The sequence below is a fragment of the Malus sylvestris genome, chromosome 8 (genome assembly GCF_916048215.2).
Source record: "Malus sylvestris chromosome 8, drMalSylv7.2, whole genome shotgun sequence".
In the NCBI taxonomy this organism is placed as follows: domain Eukaryota; kingdom Viridiplantae; phylum Streptophyta; class Magnoliopsida; order Rosales; family Rosaceae; genus Malus; species Malus sylvestris.
The window spans coordinates 22,316,580-22,325,289 of NC_062267.1; the positions used below are offsets into that span (position 1 = coordinate 22,316,580).

Sequence of the window (8,710 nt, forward strand, 5' to 3'; positions counted from 1 at the left end):
TTGTGAACTTCGCTAGATTGCTCTGGTCACTAGCGTTGATAAGTATGTAAATGGATAGAGACAGGGAAGCAAACACAAGATGTATGTGGTTCACCCAGATTGGCTATGTCCATGGAGTAGAGGAGTTCACATTAATTGTGAAGGGTTTACACAAGAACATAGGTTCAAACTCTCCTTTAGTGAGTACAAGTGAATGATTTAGTATAAATGACATTAGGAAATATTGTAAGAGAATGATATCTATTTATAGAAGAGAGTTTCTAGTTTCATTCTGACATTGACATGTGTCGTGTTGTGATTGGCTTCTAATGTTGACACGTGTCGCGCTATGATTGGCTTCTAATGTCGACACATGTCGCGCTGTGATTGGCCTCCTGGTTGGAGGTAAACTCTTTTGGGTCCTTGAAGGTATAACGTTGATCGGTGCTCAGTAATTTCGGGATTGGTCAAGTATGGTACAAACAGTGCTCCCCTAAGTTCCCGAGTGAGGGAAGCTCCTCAGTTGGGGACTTGCAAGATCCAAGCCATTGAGTAATCACGAAACTTCTAAGTACCGAAGTGTGGTATCATTTTCACTTGTCTTATCTATCTCATATGTAGATGTGGCATCTTCTCTGGAAGTACTTTTCCTCCATCCAGGGATGGTATCTTTAACTGATGAAGATGCACAAGGTAATGTATCAATTTCACTTGAAGCTTACTTGTAATTTCAGGCTTGGTCAAGTACGATACAAACCCTATAGTAGGAGTCCCCCAAGTCACCGAGCTAGGAGATTTGCCGAAGGAGGTAACAGACAAGGTAAGCAATCAGACTTCCAAGCAAGCAACCTAGATCGGAGGTTCGACTTCGGCTTCCAGTTGATTGTTCTCCTTCTCCTTGTGTCGTAAATGGCAACAAGGATAAGGAGAAATAAATGGAGAAAAAATGATATGAGATACTTTTACTTTTGAAGAAGTAACTTTCCGCTCATTCTTGAACTGGGCTGGAGGGTTTTCTGGTTTCCTCCAAAGTATAAGACGACTCAAGAATTTGAGGGTTAAAACAAGTCCATCAAATCTAGAGTACGTTCGACCGTAATGATATAAGATACTTTTGCTGTTGACAAAGTAGTGGATGTATCGGCACATGTTCTGTTATGCTTAACTCCACATACTTCCTTATATCATTCTCACTTACCCTATCTGTTTCTCAGGCAGATGTGGTATCTTCTTTGGAAGCATAAGATGTTGAAAATGAGTACTCGAGAGCAATGCCAAGTAAGTAATCAGGCAAGGGGTTCTAGGTAGTTAGTTCCTGACTGGAAGTTTGATTCCAAGTGCTGACTGATTGCTCTTTTTCTCCTTGTCTTGCAGGTAAGAACAAGGCCAAAGGAAAAGACAGGGAAAAAGCATGATATGGGATACTCTTGCTTTTAACCCTGATGATATTAGATACTCTTGCTCTGGTGTGGCTTATTTGCAGAGGTATTATAGGAAGGAAAAGAAGCTGAGTATTTCGAGAGACTCTGCTGAGAGTGCCTTCTCGGATGTGAAGAAAAGTTGAGCATTTTTTTTATATTTACAGGTCTGCCTGGCTATGGAGGATGAAGGTCAACATATATAGAAGTCTCCCTAATAAGAAGTAGTAGTGCTATTCCTTTACCTTTCTTGGTCATAGCAATGTAGTGGGAGCTGCAAGCTTCACATGTTTTAACTTTGTCAGAGCACTTTGAAAAAATGGTCTGTGGTATTTAGAAAGCTGATGTTGCGTGTGAAGATTACAGACAAGCTTTATCCGTGGAAATCTGGCTCTAGAAATTCAGAGAGTGGTGCCTCTTCGATTTTCGAACAAGCAATCCTGTTAGGGATTTGGCTCTCGAGATTCAGAGAACGGTGTCTCTTTGATTTTTGAGAAAGCAATCCTGTTGGGAGTCTGACTCTTGAGATTCAGATAGCAGTGTTTCTTCGATTTTTGAGAAAGTAATCTTGTTGGGAGTCTGGCTTTCGAGATTTGGAGAGCGGTGCCTCTTCGATTTTTAAGCACGTAATCCTGTTGGTCGGCGGTGGGTTTGATGCGGGTATATCGGATAGTCAGTGATGCAGGCTTACAGGACTTCAAGTGGAGACGAACTCGATTCGAGTGGTTCTCGGATCTGGGCTTCATTAGGGACGAATACGGACGGCGTGATGATGCAGAAGGTCGGTGAGGCGGGGAGAGTGTAGTGGGCAGCGACTCGATCGTGGTTTGAAGCAGGGGATTTCTGGGTTTCCAGAAACAAACTTCAACGATGATGGTGTGACTTGTGGTTCCGATGCAGATCCAGCATAGTAGGCTAGCTAGCGGTGAGACTCCAGTTTTTCTTTTACCGACTTTTTTTTTTTTTTTTTTTTTCAAACTACCCACGAATAAATAGTCTAAACCCTAATCAAGACAAAATCCCAGAACGAAACCAAAATATTTTTCACAAACCTAAACGAGACAGACAACCAGTGATATCAAACAAGACTACACACTAATAAAGAATATTATTAAACAAACGAGAATGTCGAAACGGCTACAAAACCGCAAGAGGTTACATCTTGATTAATTTAGGAGATGTATTCAATTGAGAATTTGAGAGACTTTAATGAATTTATAAATCCATGAATTTTTATGGAGTTGAATTGATTTGTAGAGATTCCATATAAAATTTTGATTCAATTCCCTTAAAATTTCATGGGGAGAAGTGAGATTTGTGAATGCTTAAAATACACAACGAAATCTCTCAAATTCCCTTTATTCCTCAACTTTCTAAAATTCTTTAAAATCAATTTCTAATTGAATACACATAAAACGTTATAAACTTCTTTAAAATCTTAATTAAATACATCCAGATTTTTAAGGTTTTTAATAAACTATTTTAAAATTCTAATTGAATACTCCTTGAATTTCAGAGAATCATTTAAAATCCTGATTGAATACCCCTAGATTCATTAAAAGAATTAAAATCCCTCCAATTCCCCATTGAATACACCCCCTTTAACTTTATATTAAACTATAAGCTATATTTATAGAGAGCAAAACCTAAAAACCCTAATTCGGATGGGTTAGATCGATAAACTAAACTAACAAGCAAACCCAAATAATCATAAAATACTAAGATTTTCCAGGGAAATTGGGAAAAATAATCAAAATTTAGATCTTGTATAGAATAATAGCCACCCTTTAAATTTATGATAATTATAACAAAAATTTGATATAAAATTACTAATATACCCTTAATAACTAAAAACTAGCATCTTCTCTCCTTGTCTCTCTCTCACTATGCCAACCTCTCTTTCTAAAACCAGAACCACTTTCTCGCTGATTAGAAATTTTCTTCTGGTTCTTGGTTTACAGATTCTCTTGGCTTCTGTTTGGTTGGTGGGAAAGGTAAGGAAATGAAAAAGATAATGAATTATCGATGGTTTTAATTGAAATTTGAATGCTTGTGTTTGCAAGCTAGGACTGAAAAAATTATGCTGAATATGATGTTGGTAGTTTTGTGGCGTACAATTTGATCTTGTTATTGTAATTCTGCTGAGTTAAAATTGGTTGTTGAATTGTTTTCTGAAAAATACTTGCATGATCAAACCTGGGTTTGAACAAATGATTGGTTTCACTTGACAGGACATCATCGTGGACAAATGATTGATCTATCATAATCTCCTGAAAATCTGATTGCTTTCATACCAATATATGGGACTTTTATCTAATTGATCTATCATGTTTACATTATGTTGACAGCATCTTGGGCAATTTCAGCTCGCAATTCCAGTGAGTTAGTGGACATTCAACTGTCGAATTAAGTTTGCAGATTTTGGAGGATGATCTCTTAGAGGTAAGAGGAGAAGCTCTGGCCTGCAGTTCCTTTATATGAGGAAGTTTTTATTTATTAAGGATATATTAGTAAGTTTATATCAACTTTTGGTTATAATTATCATAAAATTAAAAAAGTGACTATAATTCTATACAAGGTCCAAATTTTGGTTAGTTTTCCAAATTTCTTAATTTTCCAACAGGTCGCAATTAATTAAACTGAAGATAACATGTCAAATATTGGGGGAAAACAAAGGTAGCTAGGATGACAACTCAACTGTATAAGCTAGGTTAACTAAAACTTGCACGTAAGGTAAATGTCTATAGGCTCCTAAATAACTAGAAATTAATGATTCACCCTGCAACTCTCTCTCTCTCTTCTGGTGCGGGTTGACTGTTGGATATGTAATTTGCACATACCGCACGATGATACACATTGCCTTGGATTTTCAACCCTAAGTGGTGCAATTGTTGCTAAATTCAGATGACATGGGCCACAGAATTTAAGGTTATTTCCTTCCTTTCCCCAATGATATACACAGTCCATACAGCACATGGTTATGACCCCCTCAACAATGGTTCCTTTCATTCAACTGCAATATTCTCCAGCCACCCCTCCATACTCCTCTCTCTCTCTCTCTCTCTCTCTCTCTCTCTCTCTCATGATACCATGCATATATTTCATGCTATGGTCTCATTATAAAAACCTTGATCTTTAGTCAATTACATGCAGCGTTCTATTACACTTTTAATAATCACTCTTATAAAGTGGAGCCCTTTGAAATTTCTCCGAGCTCCTCCCCCTTATTTTCTTCAAATCAAAATTTCGAGACCTTCAATCTTTTTCCTAGTGAGACCCCAAATGCTAATCTTGAGCCTCTACCATTGATAAGCTGCCTACTTCGTTCTCCTGACCAAGTGCCTAATTCCCAAGATGAAAACCATAAAGCAATATGCAATGAAGATCATAAAGAGGATGAAGTCACTGTGGCCTTGCACATCGGTCTTCCAGATTATTCGGATGGCTCTATGAGTTATTTGACTGATTGGAAAGATGACGAAGATAATGTGACAGCACAAAAATATTGGATAACAACTCCAGAACGAATACTCATTGGCTTCACACATTTTTCTTGCCATGTCTGCTTCAAAACGTTTAACCGTTACAATAATCTGCAGGTATATAACCATTGTTTTGTTTCAATACATAATTGATCTCGTTCAAAGTTTTGGTACAATCCGACTAGAAATCATCTTTGGTACAAATTTTCTCTTATATGCATACACGGTATAGAACCATTCAAGTGCACATATTCATGCAGACACATTGGTTTTTGCATGTGTCTATACACAGATTTGTAAATATGCTACCAAAAGTTGTTTATTTGTCTAAAAGATGGTTACATTTTCTAACACAATGGCAATCGTTTGTGGAACAAATTGAAGTCCCTTCCCTACTTCTTAAATAGGTTTTGGACTCGAACTTAACAACTTGGACTGGCCAAATTCTCTGATTTCAAAGCCAAAACCCCATTCAGCCATACTCCTTGGTTTCGAAACCTATACTCCTTTTAGCCAATTAAGGGGTGGTTTGGGAGTGAGGTGCTTAAACAAAAAGCACCCATGAAAAAAAGCTGTGAGGGTTTTAGGTGTTTGGTAAACTGAAAAAAAAGGGCTTATTTTGAAAGCTGCTGTGAGAATAAGCTGAAATCAAAGGAAAAAACTGAAGCTGCTATTTGCAGCTTTGGAAAACTGGCTTTTTTCCAAAGCACATGGAGCTACAGTGCTCTTTTAATGAAAAGACCCACTATCAAACTGCTTTTTTTTCAAAAGCACTTTTACAAAAAAGTTTACCAAACACTCTGCTGATTTATTTCACAGCCGCTTATTCTCTCAGCACAACCGCTTATTCTCACAGCATTTTTTTTTCAAAGCACAACAATACCAAACCAGCCCTAAATAAGCTTGAGTTTCCCAACGAAAACTTCGAGACATGCATATCGAAGGGGCTTCAATTTTGTTCACAAAATTCGCATACGAGCTTGTATATAAATATTCTTACGTTGCTACAGATATTTGATTCCAATATGAAGCAATATGTAAATATTACTATGGTAGATGTTGGATGTATGTTAACAATCTATGATAAATTTATATGTGCTAATAAATAAACAGTGTATGATGAATGAACTAATATTAAACATAAATATTAAAGATCGAGGCTTGCGTACCGCAATGTCCTTGAAATAGAAATTTCGCCCCTACTCAGTGCTTGTAGTTCTCCGGGCGTCTGTTTCACTATGATTGAATTATCAAGTTAGAATTACAGCACCGGAAAACTTAACTTCAGGCGAATTTCCTTGTGGTACTCTCAGTAAGAATGCTATGGATTATAGAAGGAGATTTATCTTTTCTTCTTTCTAAATGCCATGCAGACAGATGTATATATAGTGAGATTATGCCTGTTCGCAACATGTATAAGAATGGGATGTGACTGTTGGGAGACATCTCTTCAGATGGGGTGCAGTGCTCTTTGCGTTTTTTATTGACTTCATTAATGCCCAAGAGAATGCTATGGATTATAGAAGGAGATTTATCTTTTGCGTTTTTTATTGACTTCATTAATGCCCAAGAGAATGCTATGGATTATAGAAGGAGATTTATCTTTTCTTCTTTCTAAATGCCATGCAGACAGATGTATATATAGTGAGATTATGCCTGTTCGCAACATGTATAAGAATGGGATGTGACTGTTGGGAGACATCTCTTCAGATGGGGTGCAGTGCTCTTTGCGTTTTTTATTGACTTCATTAATGCCCAAGAGCCCTAAGGCCCGTCTTTTGATAAGTAATTAATTATATATATATATTAATTATAATTAATTATATATTAATTACCAATTAATTAGTGCACCCCAAAGCCCAGCCTTAAGGGTGAATCCAATTTCTTTATATAAAGGACAAAGCCTTATAAAGTGATAAAATCTTTTGGGAATGACCAATGTGGGACAAAAAAATTTCTACTCAAACAACTTAAATTTCCAACAGTAGATGCACATGTGGGGGCATGGATCACAATATCGTAGGGGGCCAGAGTCACTAAAGGGAACACAAACCGCGAGCCATGTTAGGCATCCCATGCTATTGTTGTGCTGAAGGATGCAAGAACAGCATCGACCACCCAAGAGCAAAACCCCTAAAAGATTTCCGGACCCTTCAAACGCACTACAAGAGGAAGCATGGAATGAAGCCTTTTATGTGTCGCAAGTGTGGCAAGTTGTTGGCGGTGAAAGGTGACTGGAGAACACATGAGAAGAATTGTGGCAAGCGCTGGCTTTGTGTTTGCGGTTCGGATTTCAAGCAGAAGAGATCACTCAAAGACCATATCAAGGCATTTGGCTCTGGTCACACTCCTTTTCCACCTAATTCTTTTGACGAACTCAGGGAGCTTGATGAGGACACTAGTCTCCTACCACCTCCTTGTTTAAAGGATTGCCAAGTGATGATGCAGCCTCTTGATGATCAGCTATATGTATATAAGGCTAATTGATGTTTGAGGCACGAAACTTTATGTACTCCCCCCTTAAACTTCATGGCTATGATTTGAACTGAGAATTTCTACAAGTCTGATATCAACCTTTGCTTTTTAGTGCAACACAGATATTAGTCCAAACACAAATTATACTCGTAAGTGCACAATATTAATGGTAGTAGTATGACGCACAAGGTGATCATTGCCACTGATATTGGGATTTTAACTTCAAATTTAACTCTCAACCAGTTTCCCAAAAAAAAAAAAAAAAAACTCTTAACCTAATTTAATTACCTTTCAAACCACTTTTAATTTAGACGAACTAGTACATTAAACACGGAAGTACTGGAAGCACAAAAAGGGATATTATATTTGATGTTTCTAACAAACTAGAAGTGAAAATTGAAAAGGAAGCAATTAAAGGTTGTTCGTCTAACTTATGAATAAATGATGTCATGTCAAAGCATACAATACAAGAACTCATCAAGAAAAGATGAATTAAATCAACCAAGTAGCATTTGTATATTGGTATGCCTACCTAGCTATCTACTCTACTTAACCTTAGTTCCAATATACCTACTAGATCGGTCGCCTTGCGTAGATCCATCTAAATATTTAGATCCAAAATTCTAAGTGTGATTAGTCAATATTAAAATTCAAACATGAATCACTGTTCATAAGTACAGTGGAGTAACGATTTTTCTCCTCATTTTGCTTTCACTCATTCGCTCTTGTTCTTCGTTCTTCGCTCTTCTCTCTGCGATACCTAAAAACTCTCAAACCTCAAACCAACCAAAACCAAACCCTCTCTTCAAACTCTTCCTTCTCCCTTCTCTATAGCTCTTCTCTCCGGGATTGACAAAAAACACAGTGGCGACCAACGACTAGCGACCAGTTTGATGATTCAGGCAACAACATGCCTCTAGGTTGGTCTCAAACAACTACTGATCACCTTAGCTACCTTCTACACCTATTGCATGTAAAGATATGCTCCAAATATGTGATATTCAGTTCAAACCCTAACTGCTCCGTTTTTCGCCTGATTTAAAGAGAACTGGCCAACTCAATTTCGGCTAGATTCCGTCAATGTAGGTGAGTTGGTAATGTCAGTTTCACTAGAAGACAAACCCACATCTACAACAATAGATGTCTGTGATAAATTGCAATCTATCATGGACATTGTGCCCATTAAGAATCTAGACATGATAAAAAGTTACTATGGTCAAAGTGCATTGTCAATTAGACAATAATCACAGGCCTAACCCATGGTAGATTGGAATCGAACACCATGCGCTAAATAAATTTTACTGAAAATATGGTTTTAGCCCTTGAAACTCAAGTTTCTTTACATAAAACCTGACA

General features: G+C 37.4%; 1 pseudogene; it reads left to right on the forward strand.

Annotated features, from left to right (window-relative positions):
• The first annotated feature begins 2,076 nt into the window (after positions 1–2,076).
• On the forward strand, positions 2,077–7,447 carry LOC126631442 (protein TRANSPARENT TESTA 1-like; annotated as a pseudogene).
• Positions 7,448–8,710: the final 1,263 nt, after the last annotated feature.